This window comes from Pongo pygmaeus, chromosome 5, assembly GCF_028885625.2.
Source record: "Pongo pygmaeus isolate AG05252 chromosome 5, NHGRI_mPonPyg2-v2.0_pri, whole genome shotgun sequence".
Taxonomy (NCBI): domain Eukaryota; kingdom Metazoa; phylum Chordata; class Mammalia; order Primates; family Hominidae; genus Pongo; species Pongo pygmaeus.
In genome coordinates, this window is record NC_072378.2 from 169793863 (window position 1) to 169812563 (window position 18701).

Below are 18701 nucleotides of genomic sequence, written 5' to 3' on the forward strand. Positions count from 1 at the left end.
CCAGATTCAGAAGAGAAAGGAAAGATTACCTTGAGTGAGGTTGTCCTCCAAAGACAACTCTTGGCAGATGCTGGTGGTACGGGGAGACGTCAAAGGCTCAATGTTCAGGCGTCCAGGGTCCCAGCCTCTAAAACGGCTTCTGCCATCCATGGCCACCACACATTATTTTTGACTAAATTCCATACTTTTTTATCTGAATCGGCTTTTGCACATGAGACAGGAAAAAGTTTTAAAAATAGTTACACCGTAGTCCATCGACTTCTCATTTTTACCTCTTACACGGATAAGTCATTTTTAAAAATCAAGGGTATCTTTTTGATGTGCACCTAGCATTTGCGTGAGGGTGGTGTGTTAACACTGGAAAATAGGGCTAATTCAGACTTCCTTGTTACCTGGCCGCAGTTTTTAAGCGATCTGGAAGTCCTAAATGGATTATGTAGTCCATTGAGCTGCTGTCCATTGTCTGGTAGTTCTCAGAGGACTGCGCAGAAACTGACAGGAAGTGAAATACCATTTGTGTTCGCTTGTGTAGGTGAATACATCTCCAGGATGAGGCCACCCATTTTGGCTTCCACTAACCTGGAGGAACCTGGAGCAAGGAAACCAAAGGAAGTATTCAGGAAGCTTCGGATTTGACTGCCGGCATTATAGGCAAGAATTACACACACATGACTTACTGTTCACTATTGAAGAGAACGTGTGTTCTCATTTCAGGCAATGTTTAGAATGAAACTCCATTAAACATGCTTGCTCCGAGGACTATCCTTAGAACGGCCATGCTTCTTATTGTGATTGTTATGTTATTTTAAGGTAATTCTTGCCTTTTGGCTGATTGATTGCATTCTTTAGTTTGAGGCTGTGCTTCTGCCCTGGTTACTCCGATGTCCATCTGCATTAGCATCACCTTGACAACAAGAGCAGGGGATGCGTCTTGCATGAGTGGGTGGCCAAAGAGACCAACCTCTGGCTTTCTGGGAGCTCCTAGTGTTCTCCTTGAAACCCTTAACACATATGTGTTTTCTCTGCTGTACATTAGATCTCTAGACCTATCCTACAAAGCTGAAACTGTACTGTTTGACCTACAACCTCCCATTTCCCGGGCGTTCATTCCTGCTCCTTACGCTGGTAATTTGCCAAGAGAGTAAATTTTTGGTTACCTTACTGTGATGGTTAATACTGAGTGTCAACTTGATTGGATTGAAGGATACAAAGTATTGATCCTGGGTGTGTCTGTGAGGGTGTTGCCAAAGGAGATTCATATTTGAGTCAGTTGTCTAGGAAAGGCAGACCCCTGTTCAATCTGAGTGGGCACCATCTAATCAGCTGCCAGTGAATATAAAGCAGGCAGAAAAACTTGAACCGAGAGGCTGGCCTAGCCTCCCAGCCTACATCTTTCTCCCGTGCTGGATGCTTCTTGCCCTTGAACATCGGAATCCAAATTCTACAGTTTTGGAACTCGGACTGGCTCTCCTTGCTCCTCAGCCTGCAGACGGCCTATTGTGGGACCTTGTGATTGGGTGAGTTAATACTTAATAAACTCCCCTTTACATGTACATCTATCACATTAGCTCTGTACCTCTAGAGAACCCTGACTGATACACTTACCATGCCCGCACACACACAGCAACTGTGTGAAATGATGTCCACATTAATTGGCTTGACTGTAGTCCTCGCTTCCCTATGAGTGTGCATGTCAGATCACTGGATCCAAACAGTGAGTCGCACACCTTAAATACACACAATACAGTACATTAAAACTATGATGTTCCCATGTGTTCTTAGGATGATGAAAAACAAATGCCAGATTCACAGTGTGTTTTCTGGGGAGAGCAAAGTGGGGAAATTTATGTGCCAAACTGGAGTCCCTTAAAAGAAAATGAATTTCAGATATTTCAGCCTGCTCTCACCAAAGGGGTTCTCTGCTAATAATTGTGAAGGAACGCAATAGTCAGAGGCACAGAGGGCCTGAGTGCAGCTTTAATAACTTTGGACAGGACCTGGGTCCTGAGCGTGAGTCACGCTGAGGTCGCTGTGGACGGCCGAGCCCTGGGCTGTGAGTCAGCCCCTCGAGGCGCATGATACAGCTTCAGGCTCCACCAACAGTAGGTGCTTAGAGACTCATGGGCTGCTGGGTTATGACCGAATGAATCAGCCCGAGGGAGAAGATGGTTTTACGACAGAAAGTGGGACTGGGGTGCCAATTTTCTGTTTGAGTTTTTTGTGTCTACACAGTTTGACAAAAATGGCATTTTATTTAAGCATTGTGCACGTTTCTTAGAGAATCCGAGGTAACCTATCTTGAGAAAAGGAATTCAAGCTGGACCGACCACAGACCTCATGCTAAGCATTGGAATCATTACCCTGCCAGATAGCATTTCAACATCTATTTCCATCCTTCTTCACAATATTACTTTCAACTGATGTCAAAATAAACAAGCCCAGGAATATCCAAGCAATTTGTTCTCAAAGCACCTGGTGTCCAGTTCAGTGCATGGACTGAGTCAATAACACTTCTGTGAGTGATAACATTCTTTATACTGTTAACCAAAAAAAAAGATAGGTTCCATGATTTTTTGTGCCCCACGTATTAGTACATGGTTGTAGCAATTATTTTCATGCACAGGGACTGTGCACCCACCTGTGTTTTTGATTCTGCATTAAGGAACCATTAATATCAAATGTTATAAACCAGGAAGCTGGGTTTATAGTTAACATACACACATGCACACAAAGTAACTGTCAACATTTAAGCAAGTTGCTTACAGATTAAAACTATGTTGACAATAATCGCAAATAGAGTACTATTGCACCTCAGAAGGACTTCTGCTGCCCTCCTCACCCTCCCTCCCTTCCTCCCAGAAGGTGACCCCTAATCTGAGGGCCAACGCTGCAAAGCGGCTCTGTCTGTTTCGAAACTGAGCACAGGTGGTGTCACGTGACACATGGTCTTTTGCGTCTGACCCCTTCTAGTCTGCATGATGTTTGTGGCATTCATCCATGTCCTATGCAGTAGAGAAGATGCCATTCCTGTAAAGTAACTCATTGTAAAAAGAGACACTGTTACTTATTGATACATGCTACTGCTGATAGACATTTGATCTGTTCTCAGTTTGAGGTCATAATGAATAAGACTTCTGTGAACATACTTGATATGGCTTGGCTCTGTGTCCCCACCCAAATCTCATCTCAAACTGTGATGCCCATGTGTCGAGGGCGGGACCTGGTAGGAGGTGATTGGATCGTGGGTGCGGTTTCCCCCAGGCTGTTGTGATAGTGAGGAAGTCTCATGAGAGCTGATGGTTTAAAGGTGGCGCTCCTCACTTGGTTCTTGGTTCTCTCTCTCTCCTGCTGCCTTGTGACGAAGGTATTTGCTTCTCCTTCACCTTTCTCCATGATTGTAAGTTTCCTAAGGCCTCCCCAGCCATGCTGAACTGTGAGTCAATTAAACCTCTTTCCTCTATAAATGACCCAGTTTCAGGCAGTTCCCTACAGCAGTGTGAAAATGGATGAATACAACACCATGTGCTTCCTTTGTGCTCATATGCATGTTTATGATGTCTGATGTCGCGGTGATGAATATGTCTTCACAGGACGCCAGCTGCAGCCATCTGAAATCCACTGCTGCCTTAGTGTGAAGGCTGCACTGCCTGGGAGCTGTTCCTCAGCAACATTCAAGTGGATAGGAAGGCTTAGCGGAGCCAGTCCTTGGGGAGGCGCTGGGCTTCTCTGACCGCTGGCTTTGGCCTTGGGGCTCTGCAGCAGCAGTGGCAAAGTCTCTCAGTCTACACAGAGGTCCAAGATGCATCCTCCCATCATCCTTTCTTTCTGTCCTCCTCTGGGGTAGGACTCGAGTCCCAGCCTGCCCACTCTCCCACCTTGTTTCCCTTGCACAGGCATTCCTCCTGGTAAAATCCTCACCCAGTTAATGTCAGTGTGGCCTCTGCTCCCTGGAGCCCCAGACCATCCAGGGTCCTGCCCAGATCCTCTTAGATTCCATGCACAGCAGTGCGTCTGTGGGTTTGCTGCTCGGGGTCCACACCACAGACCTCATGAGAGTATCCAGAGGCTGTGGAACAGGGTGTCCCATCGGGAGGTAGGAGTGCTTAGGAATCCAAAGCCCCAGACGAGTCTGTGGCCTGAGAGTGACGGGGGCAAAAGCCCCTTGCACTCGCCTCAAGGCAGGACACATCCCGAGATGCAGTTTCTACTTCAGCGCCCTTTGACGGATCCAGCTGAGGCTGGGACTTCACCTGAAATCCAAGGTTTGAAGAGAATGGCAGGAGTTTGAAGTTGTTCCTGAGAATTAGGGAGCGAATTTTGACCAGGAAATCACAGCTGGGGAGAGGCCGGAGCTAAGTTCCCACTTGGTACTGTAACTGGGGGCGTCCCGAGAGCCGCACTTGCCTGAATTGAACCAAACGCATCGGGACCACAGTGTGTCTACGTTTCAAAAGTACCTTATTCTTATTGACACAGCAGATTTGTACACAAGAATAAACAAAATGAACCAACACTTTACGGTTTTTATTTAAAAGTGTGCCTTTGAGAAGTGATGAAAAAGGAGAATTTTCTGGAGAAAAACTTGGGAATCAGATGATGAAATCACTTTCCAAAATATGACTTTACCTTAGAATGTCTGCTAGAGAAGCCTGGAGTCTGGATAAGACCGACAACAGGAGGCTGCAGCTCCTACACCAGCCCCACCCTGATGTTCTGGGTGGCCTGGAGCAAGGAATGGGATTCCTGGGTTTCCTGACTCCACATCCTGAGAGGCTGCACCAGCCCCAGAGCAGCCCAGTTGAACGGACGGAGCAGCAGGGGCTGGGGTCAAGTGGAATGCTCCCAACCCCTGCTAGGAATGCTGACCATCACCATGGGTCTTCATAAATACCCTGTGGCTATAGAAGTATTTGGGAATTCACCAAGATATCCCAGCTGCCTCTCCTCCAGAATTCTTCATCTTGACCCTAGATAATTACTGCATTGCAAATTCAGAAAACTATGTGACCAGCTTCACGCCAGAGAGCCACTCGGGGCTGTGAAAGAGTTTAGCCATGACACACAGCGCATTGCAGGAGAATGGCCTTCTCTGTGTAATGAGACCACTGCGGCTGCAAACCTCGGTGCTTTCATTACAGTTCCATCTTAGCAAAATTATTTCACTCCTTGAAGCCTCAGTTCCCATATGTGTAAAATTGGGAAATAGCTCAGCCTCCTAGGAGCACAGGCAGGTATTCCAAAGACATGGACAATTATTAGTGTAACTAGGATCTATTTCTTGAAAGTAAGCATTTTGATAAGAGAGAAAAATAAAGTGTATTTTTAAAGGCCAAAATAAAGAGTTTGTTTTGTTTTGTTTTGTTTCTTTGAGTTGGAGTCTCACTCTGTCACCCAGGCTGGATGGAGTGCAGTGGCACAATCTCGGCTCACTGCAACCTCCACCTCCCGGGTTCAAGCAATTCTCCTGTCTCAGCCTCTCGAGTAGCTGGGACTACAGGTGCACACCACCACGCCCAGCTAATTTTTATATTTTCAGTAGAGACAAGGTTTCACCTTATTGGTCAGGCTGGTCTCGAACTCCTGACCTTAGGTGATCACCCTGCCTCTGCCTCCCAAAGTGCTGGGATTACAGGCGTCAGCCACTGTGCCTGGCCAAGATTTTTAAAAGTCTATGTGATGATATTGGCAGATCACATAACATACCGTGAAGTATAGTTTGCTGAAAAAAAATGCTTTGGAATCTGATACATGTTAGTTGCAATTCCTGTCTGTCACTCGTGGACATATATATCTTCATCAAATAAATGTTTATTGCTTTCCCACCAAGCTTTTGCCCCAAATCCTTAATACATACAATTGAATTCCTTTCCCGAAATGGGCATCATGATTCCCACTTTGAGGACTAACTGTGATTAGAAATGAATGGCCCTAACTGGAGTGTCCTACAGAATGTTGGCCTCACAGGGACCCACTGGCTTCTTATCATATCCCTCTAGTCCCCTGGAACTGCTGTAAATAAGCCATGTGGATTTATCATTTCTACTTGAGGGAAAGTTTGTCTTGGTATATTTGGAAAAAATAAACAAGCTAAAGATATTGGGCAGCTTGAGAATAAGCCAGGGGCTGCCCTATGCTACAAGTCTTCAGAAATGAGTCAGGATGATACTTCAACCCCGCTTGGATCAAAGACTTGGAAATGAGGAAAGGAAAATCACACCTAAGGTCACTTCCTAAGGTCAGAGGCTATCCGAAGGCATGTGAGGATGTGAGGAAGGCGCTGGATTTACTGTTTCTGGCTAACGCTATTCAGAAGTGTTAATGAAATAGTCACTGAAGCTTCTCATGTGCTTCCCATGTGTTTACTTGTGTGTAAGGACCATACAGTTTGATAAGACAATATTTGTGCACAAAGAAACAATCTGAGAACAAACATTTAGCTGCTAAGATGTATGACATAAACTTTGTCTACTTTGACAGCCAGAAAAAAAATGGAAACTCAGTGAGGGCTGAGGCATTCTTGCACAGCGGGAATGAGTGTTGTTTTGGAGGAGCTATGGACACACTGCTTAGTTTTCATTTTCAGCATGTGGCCAACAGCTCAGGCAAGGAGAAGAGAAGTTGCAGCCTCCCTTCTTGGCTGTGGCAGCTAATGCGGGAGGAGTTGCATTGGGTCGTGGACACGTGGCCTGCTTCTCTTCCACTGAAAAACTGCACAGATGCAGAGAAATTCTACAAAGCTCATTCGGAAAACATTTCACAACAATGGAATGACACGACCAAGCTGCACACGATCTTTAGTTCTTAATACAAAGATCAGAAAGAAAATAAATCAGAAAGAATATTACAACACATTACATTTTCTGGTGAAGCAGTTTAGCCGTGTCTCCTACTGAGGTCTGAACCACCACAGGACATGAACGCAGGGGAGCGACTGAGGAGCGTGGAGGTCAGTTCTTCTGGGGTGTGGAGGACGTGACGGCGTTTATTTGAGGTAAACCTCCCAAGGGGGAGAAGTTTGCTCAAAAAGTCTTTAAATAACAAATTGAGGAGATTCTATTTTATTCTATAAGCAATGGATAGGCAGCCAAGTTTTTTTGAGAAAAAATAGACACAATTTGAGCAATTCTAGCATATGGTTAGAAATTTATGTCTGGCACAAAATTAAATTTGCAAGTTTATAGCCCCTAGCATTAATTTTTAAGCAACATTACAGCAACTAGCCTGGTAAAAACGAGAACACAGGTAATAAGCCCAAGGTCAGCTCAGAGTGAAGTGGGTCCATCTGCAAGAGACCTTTACCCTTCAATGGAGCAGAAAGAGTGAGGGAGCCGGGGCCTTGGGTGAATTCCCTGAACAGCTGCAATCACCCTGGACTGCTTGCTTCTGAACTTTCTATTCCCCGAAAACACATCTTTTTTGGTGAGGCTGCTGTAATTTGGTTTGGTTAGATGCTGCTGAAGTCATCATTATTGACACAATGGATGCAGTCAATACTTCTGAGAAGTCTGGCTGCGAGAAGGGAGGAGATAGAGTAACAACTGAAATGTGTCCAGAACCTCCCGGGAAGCACAGGTTATGTGGTCATATTCACTCACAGGCCTGAATCTGCACCAGAAGAAGAAATGATAGGCACCTACCAAGGCCCAAGTCTCAGGGGAGGCCCAGCTGGACCCACCTGGACAGATGGAGTCCCGTGAGTCCCAACGTCTTTACAGAACTACACACCGAGTGTCCCTGCCCATCAGGACCGGTGTCCTTTCATCATCCACGAGCTCCACAGGAAGCCTTCAGTCCACTGATGTCTGTGAAGAACTGCGCTTTCCAGCAGGCTCTGAGGATTCCCAGCTGGGGTTCAGGACTGTTGCAGCTCTGAGTCTGTGGTCCGTGTACACTTGGTCTGCATGCTTTCTGGGGAAGCCTGAGCCTTGGCACTCCGAGGAGCTGGTGAGGAATAGTGAGTTCTAGTATGCTTGTCTGAGAAGGACTGTGTCCTACTTGGAGTAGAGCTAGAAATGGATTCCCTATTTATAGTGCCTCAGCCCCTTCCTGCAGGACACCATCAATATGTCCCACACAGGAGTAGCATTTAGAGAACAAAACACAGGTGACAGGAAAGGATGCATGAATAGCAGCAGGAATGCAAGGACAGCACGGGGCTCTGGGAGACCCATCGAGGGGGCAGCACTTGGATTCTTTATTAAACGTTGAGTAGAAATTTCCCAAGAGAGGATGAGGAGGAGATTTCAGTGTGTCTGGTGTGCTTAGAATACGGTGAAGGTCAGGTTCATTAAACTGACCAGTTGCACCTGTGAGAGCAGGGAGAGCAGAGGAAAGAAAGGGATTGAAGCGATTGAGTCGTGACCCACATACCACACCAGGCCGCTCCAGCTTGTTGCTGGACACGACGGCCCATCATGGAAGGAGTTTAAAAACAGTGCCAGATTTGAGTTGTATTTTAGGACATTGTAGCAAAGATGGGCAGGGACAGTTGGGCCCGTCATTGCTGACGGGACTGACTTCACCTCGATAATACGCACATTCACACTGTCATTCCCTGGACAGGCAGATTATGTTCTACGCTGCATCTGGCTCACAAATGCTGGTGAGGAAGAAGATGGTTTTTATACTTATTAATTTTAAAGCTGACCTGGATGTATGACCTTCAACTGTGTTTTTTTCTAACTTAAAAGGATACACATGTTACATTCATGTCATTTTAGAAATCATTCTTTCATTTACAACTACACCTATATTCAAATTAACAGCTAATTCCAATTCTAAAAATGTTCTCTTGAGGAACCTCTTCACCTTCCTTCCACCCCCCAAAAATCTATGAGTAAATTTGAACATCTTGATACATACAAAATTATACATTGTCTGGATTTTGGGAGAATATTTTAGGATATTGATTTTCTTGCGTTATTTGAGTTTAAACAATAGTTAACATAAGTATTCATATGTAGAGGTCTTTGTGCTTCATTAGAAATATATCTAACTAAACATAACAACAAAAAGCCTTGGGAAACTACGTATCCCTTATACTCTTGTAATGTTTTTCTGTGTGTAACTAAACATGGGATACAGCAAAAATATTTTCACATTGTTTAAAATTAAGAGTATGTACAATTCCATTTCTTCCATTTAACAGATAAAAACCCACTAAGTCACTTAGTGTATTTGGAACCCACACAATATGAGGAAAAGTACATCACTTTTAATGGTTTCTAAAGGCGAATAGAAAAGTGATTCACACAACCAAAGCAAGAAGATTTTGAACGTAGAAGCAAAGAGAAGCAGAAGCGGATGTCTAGGTCAGGGGACACCTACCGCACTGTGGCCCCAGGGCCCTGCTGGAAGGTGTTTCTCACCCAGAATGGCTCACGGCTGCCTCAGCATCTCCAGTGCTGAGGCTTTTCGTAGGTGACTGCCTCAGAAACAGAAAACGAATGTCTAGTCGTGTCTATTTTTCATAAAAAAAAGACCAGCAAAATTACATTGAATTAACATTTATGAAAATATAAGCACTGAAAGCTCTTCAGTCTCTAGTCAGTTAATTGTGGAGTCATGGAGTTGAGCCTCAGCAGCATCTAATTAAATCAAGAGTTGCCAAAATCCTTCTACTGTCCAGCCCTGTGGGCATGTCCTGAGTTTCTCCAGGAGGACCAGGAGGACCATCCCATCATGACCTAACACTGGCTATGGGAAATTACAAAGTAAATTCATTTTGTCCTGAACCCATGGTGGGCTCAGGGAGATGCTTCCTGTCCTCCCAACCCTTGTGAGAGCTGTTACACTGTTCATGATGGGCTCTATAACGTGAACACTCAACAAGCCCAGCTTCTGGGGCCTGCCATCATCCCATGGGGCCACTTGGTCTGTGGCCTGCTACGGGTCACAAATCACCAATATTCCAGTACCCTCTGCCACACACCCTTTGCAGGCAGGCATGCACCCTCCCACCGTGGGACAACAAAACTAGGAGGAAGATACAGGTTGGCTTTCTGGCGAGTTCTACTCCATCCCCTCTACCACACCACACATGCACACTTCCTTCACCTGTGAGTGGGGAGGGGACACTGCATTCTCCCCTAACCTAGAAGCTGGAGGAATGGGCTTTGTGTGTGGGGAGGGGTGCCCCATGATGGCTAGTGAAGGATGGTGAAGGTTTAGGTCTCAATCTCTGGTTGGGTGCCAACATCATCAGCATTCTGCTGAGTGGACCATTCTAGCAGAGAAAGAGCCCTGCTGTGGCATTGCCAGGCAGAGAGGAAGATGGACCTGTCACTCAAATCTGGCTCTGGGCAGGTGTACAAGGCGAATTCCACACACACCTCTGGCATCAGCATGGGAGCTGGGAGTGGTAAGTGAGGCTGTGATTGCAGTGCTGTTGTGAATCACTAGAATGGGGAATGGACAACTACAATGTGAGGCAGTATCAACGAAGATTCATTGAGCATATGTATTACAAACCCTTGGAAAATAAATAATTTTATATGTTTATAAATAATACGTTAATGAAGTAGATTAAATAGAATCATTTTTTAAAAATCTCACTTTACCCAAAGGAAGGCGGAAAACAAAAGAAAATCAAATAAGGATAAATAGAACAAATAGAAAACAGTAAACAAAATGTTGAATTTTTATTCAATCACATCAATTATAACCTTGAAGGTGAATATTCTAAACATGTCTGTTAAAAGACAAAGACTTCCAGATTGGATCAAACAGCAAAAGACTCAACTGCAGTCTTTCTGTAAGAAATTCACTTTAAGCATAAAGGCATAAATAAGTTAAAGTGAAAAGTTGCAGAAAGATACACCACACAAACACTAACTAAAAGAGAGTTGGAGCAGCTATATTAATATCAAGGTAGACTTCAGAAAAAGGAACCTACCTGGGACAAAGAGGGATGTTGCATAATAATGAAGCAATCAATTTTTCAAGAAGATAAAACTATCCTAAATATGCAGGCACCTAGCAATACCCCTTTAAAATATGTGAGACTTAAAAACTAATAGAACTTTGCAGATCCGTCTTGCAATTGCAGTTACACAAGCCAGTACTTGCCTCTAAGTTATTGGTGGAACAGAAAGACAAAATATCAGCATGGATAGAGATGATGTAAATGACCCTATTATACAATCTGACCAACTAACATTCACAGGACACTTTAGAAAAGACTGACCAGAACTGCTTCAAAATGTCAAATTCATGGGGAGACAAAGAAGGCCAAGGCACTGTCATAGCTGGAGACTGACGACACATAGCTTCCCTCAATGTGGGATTCTGTATTGGATCCTGGGGCAGAAAAGGGGCAGTTGTGGAAAACTGAGAAATTAAGAGTTGAGCTTGTGCTTTAGTTAATAGTATGGTACCAATGTTAATTTTTTAGTTTGATGTTTGTACCATGATTATTTGTGATTTTAGCATTAGGGGAAGCAGGATGAATGGTACACAGGAACTCTCTGGCTACCTTCACAACACTTCTATAAGTCTAAACTTACTTCAGAATAAGAAGTCTCTAGATAAAGACAATGTATATGCATATACTCATATGGGTATGCAATCATATAAATGTGTACATATACACATACATATGTATGAATATATCTGTGAAATGTAAAAGGTAGTAATGTACTACAATGTTTTAAAATGGACTGAATAACTGGGATATGACTGTTTTTCCAGTCAAAAGTATTTCCCAATTACTGACTGGTGACTAAAATGTTCTTATTTTAGTTATCAGAAGATAGAGACTCAACAGAGCCTTGTTACTAGCTCTATTAATAAGAACAAAGCCAAATTAAGGCATTCACACCTTATAGAACATCAGAATGAATACAAATTCCTTCCCTGAAGCCATAGAATCATGTGATATATTGCAACCTCTCTAGAAGTCAAATAAACACACAATAAAATAATAATAAGACTCCATAGACGACCACTGGATGATACACATCAAATCACCCAAATCCAACACTAAATGGGGCTGGAAGTGAACATTAACAGATCCTTCTTGAAAGGCTATTTACATACCATGAACCTTTATGTAGTTATGTAATTTGGCCTAATATTCCTACTTTTCAAAATCTATAATAAGGAAATAATTTAAAAATTAGTCAAAAATTTATGTAAATCATGTTTATTACAGTGCTATGTGTAACACTAAAGATATTTTAATTGCCCTATGTCAATGGTTGAATTGTGTTCCCCGGAAATTCATATGTTAAAGTCCTAATCCCCACTGCCTTAGGACATATATTAGAGTTAGGGTCTTTATAGAGGTAATCAAATCAACACAAAGTCATTAGAGGGGCTCTAATCCAGCATGACTGATATCCTTATGAAAAATGGAAATTTGGACACAGAGATGGTTGGGGAGAATGCCACATGCAATTGAAGGAGAGATGGGGGTGATGTTTCTACCAGCCATGGACGCCAAAGATTACCGGCAAACCCTGAGGCTCAAGCAGGGGCCTGGGGCAGATCCCCTCGTGGTCCTCAGAGGGAAAGAGCCCTGCTGACACCTGAATCTTGAACTGCAAGCTCTAGAGCTGTGAGACAATACATTTTAATTTTAAGCCACAAAGTTTGTGGTACTTTGTTTTGGTAGCCTTAGCAAACTAAAACAACATAATCATCAAAAAAAGAATGATTGACACATTCTAACACACACAGACACTAACACACACATGCAATATAACAACATAATTATCAAAAGAATGATTGACACATTCCAACCCATGCAGAAACTCACCTCACACATGCAGTAAAACAACATAATCATCAAAAGAATGATTGACACATTCCAACCCACACAGAAACTCACACACACATGCAATAAAACAACATAATCATCACAAGAATGATTGACACATTCCAACACACACAGAAACTGACACACATGTGTAATAAAACAATATAATTATCAAAAGAATGACTGACACATTCCAACACACACAGAAACTGACACACACGTGCAATAATGTCTTGCTACAGTTAAAAATCACAAATTGGAAGAATATTTAATGCCATCATAAAATTCTCACCTTGTAGTAATGAGTAAAATCAGGAGGATGTTGATCGAACATTCATGTTTTTGTAGTGGCATTAATGGCTTTTAAAGTTAATTTAAAAACTAAGTCATGTATCTGGAAAATGTGGGTAATGCACGTCAACAAACTCTTTATATACTTAAGGGAAAAAATACCTTAAATTATACTGGGAAATTGGTATAATTTGAGTGTCATTTTTCATAATCCTTACATATATTAAAAATTCCCACCTAGCCAAGATCCACCAACCAAACCAACCAACCAAAAATAAGACACAAAATCCCTGAAGCCAGACTTTATTTTCTTCACTCAGTTTAAAGGTTTCTCCATCTCTTCCCTTCTGGGAGCCCAGAGACAGAGCACAACTTGATGCCCACTCATCCATTCATTTAGTCACTCATTCATTTATTTTAAAAATCAAAGTATTTCTCATGAAATAATCTGAATTTTGAGCCTCTCTTGGAAAACAACAAGAAGGAGCAGCCCTGAGCCGGGCTCCCCACAGGGCACTGACCGCTGTGTCATCAAGATCCCAACAGCCTTGCTGGGCAGCTGCAGCTCTTACTGCAAACCTGGCAGTGGAAGGTACTTGAGTTTCTTCCTCCTGACCAGTGGGTCCAATCCTGCCCGAGTGTTTGTGAAGATTCTTTAATCTATGAGAACACGAAGCAAATCTGTGCAGTGAATACATAAAAGTACAATTATCATCACGTGGAATCCAGAAGCTTGTGTAACATCAGGAGAACACAGCCCTCACATTTATGAAAGCCTGGAACCACGGAACCAATGATTATCTGCTAACTTTATCAATGCAAAAGCAAAACAAAATCTGTAACCCTGCCCCCCACTCCACACCTACATTTCAAGAAAGGGGAGGCTGTGCCTGGTGACAGCAGGTGCCCTTGCCTCTGCCTTCACAGCCTCTGCTCCTGTCTCCCTCACGCTCAGTTTCTGGAGGCCTCTGCTCAGCACCTCTGAGGACACAGGGCTCAGACCTTGGCTGTTCTGTGCTGGAGCCCACAATGCACCCCAGGTCAATGCTGCTTATCACCACCCAGCTGCCTGATGCGGTCCTGGTGTCCACCCAAGCTGAAGGAAACTGGTAACTCCTATCCTACCTGTGGCTGGAAGGCCAAGACCCAGGAATACTTGGAGAAACATCAGCTATGACCATGGTCCAGCATCTCTGAGGGAGGCAGGAGCTAAGGACAGTATGTGCCAGTCCCTCAATCTGATGCCAACAGAGTCTGTGAGCCGGACACAGGGGCCAGAGCCTCTCTGCAGCCCCACACAGTGGTGGAACAGACAGAGAGATGAGAAGACTCAAGAGGTACAGCAGGCAGTGGTCCATGGGAACCCTCATATCCTGAGTCACAGGATTCTTGATAAGGCCCTGGCCCTCCTCCCTAGGAAGCCCTTTCCTGCCAGGGTGGGCTCTTGCTGGCCCTGGGCTGCCCGGCAGGGCCTTCTTCCCCATCCTCCATGGTCAACTCTGAAGTGTGAGCTGGGATGAGCCTCCCCTGGGCCCACACAGCCTGCAGCGAGCTCCTTCCCTAGAAAAGTCTGGCAGTGCAAGGACACGTTCAGATATCAAGAAGTCACAGAGATTCAAACCCAGGCACATGTTTTTATCTCGCTGTGTTGTTTTGGGGTGTATATTTCTCTTAAAAGCTTCATAGATCTCTCATTTATTTGACTCTAGACAGATTCATGTGCCAACTCCTTTTGCCATGCTCCTTTTGCCATATCCACACTCCTTTTCCAGACACACCTCTTAGATTTGGTGTATTTCTGTGTGTTCTTCTCCAGCACCTCTTTCTCTGTGTCAGGCTTCAGGCTTCAGTGGGAGAGCCACACCCGTCTCCTTTTTCAAAAACCATTTTTGTGCAACATACAGGCCTCGCTGGAACTGAAATCTGGGCTGTGCCTTGGCTCCGAAGCTTCATAATTCATTCAGAAGTTTTCACAGTGGGAGTGGCAACTGGGTCTAGATTTGTTCTTTGCATCAGGGTTGCTTTTAATTAGGCTCTCTCTCTCCGAGGCCCTCTTGTTTGTTGTCTTTTTCCTGCTTTTTTAATTTATTTAACTGTTATAATTTGAGCATGAGAAGCAGTTGACTCTTCCAACCCTGCAAGTCCCAGGGTCTGCACTCTCCTGAGATCTTTGGGTTTCCCCTCACAAACTGATCACTTGTCTCATTTTACCTTTTTGTTTGTTTTGTTGGACCCTGTCAAATATAGCTAATAGGTAACCAAAGCATGCTACAGACAGCCTGTCTCCTGCAGCCTCACCTAGAGTGACTACTTACAAGGTACATCATCTTCCTTTCTTTTGGTCACTGGTGCTGGTGTTGCCAAATGCGTCAGCACCATGTAACGGGGCTGCTACCTCCGCATTTCCAATACCAGCTTTTGTGGGAAAGAGTTTCTGGGATGCCAGATGAGTTGGTCTCCCCTGCGTGAAACACCCATGGGGAGCCATGGGTGGCCACTGAGGAGAAAAGTCTCCTTGTTGCCCTCATGTCTTTATCCCCGAGGGCATAACAGCTCAGCGGCATGTCACAGGTTGCTCGGGGACATAACCCTCCCTTGAAGCAATGGAGAATAATCAAACATCTTGGCTTCTCCTGAAACCCGCTCCCCCCATTTCAGTTCCGATAGGTCAAAGATCTTAAGTAGTTTAGACACACGCCTTTGCTGGAGGAAATTCACAGAAACCGCCACTGCTATACATCTTATTGAATGACTCAGGAGTTCTTCTTCACTGATTAATCCTTTTCCTCATCCCTTCCTACCCCTCCCATTTGCCCTAAGAACAAAGAGCTTGTAAACCAATAAATTGGGTGGAGGCCGAAGCCTCTGATGCTCTGGTCCCCTGGACCCGCCTTTTAAACTCTTATTCTGTCTCTTTCTAACTCCTTTGTCTCCGCTGGACTTGGGGTACCCACCGGGTGGTGTGGGGCTGGTTTCCCCAACAGCTTTCTCACTGCTCACTGCCTGTATCCTAATCTAGTGCCTGATAGTTTCAGGCAGCAGCCCACATCTAGGAACCGATTTTTGTATTGGCAGCATGGACTAAGGTTATTCTGTGGTAAGTAACAATTCCCACAAAACATAGTACGTTCAAACTATGAAAGGTTATTTTTCACTCAGTATACACAGTGTATTTCAGGTCAGCAGGGGGCTGTGTTCATTAGGGACGCAAAAGTACCTGATCAACAGAGAAGACATCATTTTGAATTTTGCCACCCACCATGTTGGCAGAAAGAGAGTTCTTGACAATTTCACTCCTGCGATTAAATGCTCCGACTAGAAATGATGCACAGCACATCACTGGCCAGACCTAGGCACATGGCTCCACCCAACCACAGGTCGTCAGCTGATGCAACGTTCCTGGGAGACAGACATTTAAGGATATTTAGAGAAGAGCCTTGATATATACTCTCCTTCCCAAATACCAACACCCCTGACTCCAAAATGACAGCAGTGTTAGCTTTTTCACTGAATTCACACCCTGAACTTGGTTTCACAAATGATGACTTTTATAACCAGTAGAAATAGTTAAATAAAAAATTCACTTAAGCTCCCAGCAAACAAAACGTGCAAATGTATTTTACACTCAGCAATATACTAATTAATCTCCCTGTCTGTGCTTGACTCAGGACAGCACAGGGCATGTGCTTCAGGAAACGTTTTTCAGCTGACAATCGATATTGTGATCCAGCACCATTTCATATGCACATGAAGACATTACTCTACCAACAAGAAATGAACACAACTACTTTAGCTCCTGAGTCCCAGACTCCGTCTTGCCAATTATGTATTTCCCCCAATTCTCAAGTCCTTTAGTACACGAAGTCTACTTAATTTCTTTCTCTAAATACGCTTTACAGTGGCCTGCAGTAATGTGTGAGCCACACGCCTCTCCTAAGCACCTTCTCTTGTGAGACTGCTTCTCCTCAAAGCTGTGCCGGGAGCCAGGGACCATAGTGGGAGCCACACAACATTTGCTCATCAGCAGGTTTTTGACCATTTTCAAAGATATTGCTGAATGTTTCAATTTGAATGATGTCCCTAATCATTTTTAAACATTGTTAACATTTGCAAATCTACAGTTATAGCTATGGAATGACTATGTTCTAGTATTTGTCAGTTCTATAAGAAAGGCTGAAAATTATGAGTTCTATAACGATAACTACATCAGATAATTTACAAATGTGTTTAAATACACACGTCATACTGAAATCATGATATGTATGAAAACGGCTACTTTATTAGAAGGTACTATCAACATAATTTCAGAGTTTTCCAGATAGCTCAGGGTACACTAGTGTCAGAGCTGTTTGAACCAGAGCAACTCCATCTTGAATAGGCCTGAGTGAAATAAGGCTGAACCTGCTGGGCTGCATTCCCAGACGGTTAAGGCATTCTAAGTCACAGGATAAGATATGAGGTTGGTACAAGACACAGGTCATAAAGACCTTGCTGGTAAAACAGGTTGCAGTAAAGAAGCTGGCTAAAACCCACCAAAACCAAGATGGTGATGACAGTGACTCTGGTCGTCCTCACGGCTACACTCCCACCAGCGCATGACGGTTTACAAGTGCCATGGCAACACCAGGAAGTTACCCTATACATCTGAAAAGAGGAGGCATGAAGAATTCACCCCTTGTTTAGCATATAATCAAGAAATAACCATAAAAATGGGTAACCAGCCGCCCTCAGGGCTGCTCTGTTTATGAAGTAGCCACTCTTTTATTCCTTTCCTTTCTTCATAAACTTGCTTTCACTTTGCTCTATGGACTTGCCTTAAATTCTTTCTTGCACGAGATCCAAGACCCCTCTCTTGGAGTATGGATCAGGACCCCTTTCCAGTAACACTAGTAACTGCTTACCATAATGAAACACTACCAGTTGAGATGGGAAATGCACTTTTTTTTTTTTTTGAGACAAAATCTTACTCTGTCACCTGGGCTGGAGTGCAGTGGTGCGATCTCAGGTCACTGCAACCTCCACCTCCTGGGTTCAAGCAATTCTCCTGCCTCAGCGTCCCGAGTAGCTGGGACTACAGGTGCGTGCTGCCATGCTTGGCTAATTTTTTTTTTTTTTTGTATTTTAGTAGAGACGGGGTTTCACTGTGTTGCCCAGGCCGGTCTCGAACTCCTGAACTCAGGCAATCCTTCTGCCTTGGCCTCCCAAAGTGTTAGGATTATAGGTGTGAGCCACTGTGCCTGGCCGCATATCTTAAAACCTAAAGAATTAGAAACAGAGAACCCATTTTTAAATGAGTCACTAAAGTCTGCTTATGTGTCAACAGTATGTAAGTTACTGTTTTTTTGTTTGTTTGTTTGTTTTTTTGAGACAGAGTCTTGCTCTGTCACTCAGGCTGGAGTGCAGTGGCGCAATCTCGGCTCACTGCAACCTCCGCCTCCCAGGTTCAAGCAATGCTCCTGCCCCAGCCTCCCAAGTAGCTGGAATTATAGGTGCCTGCCATCACGCCCAGCTAACTTTTTGTATTTTTAGTAGAGGTGGGGTTTCACTGTGTCAGCCAGGCTGGTGTCGAACTCCTGACCTCAAGTGATCCATCTGCCTCGGCCTCCCAAAGTGCTGAGATTACAGGCGTGAGCCACCACACCTGGCCTGTAAG

The 18701-nt window shown here is 44.1% G+C and overlaps 1 long non-coding RNA gene across 1 annotated transcript; it reads left to right on the forward strand.

The window, feature by feature from the left end:
• Positions 1 to 6751: 6751 nt before the first annotated feature.
• Positions 6752 to 14919, forward strand: LOC134739772 (uncharacterized). Its single transcript, XR_010126818.1, has 2 exons — positions 6752 to 6991; positions 7598 to 14919. It is a non-coding gene; the product is annotated as an uncharacterized LOC134739772 (long non-coding RNA).
• The last annotated feature ends 3782 nt before the right edge of the window (positions 14920 to 18701 follow it).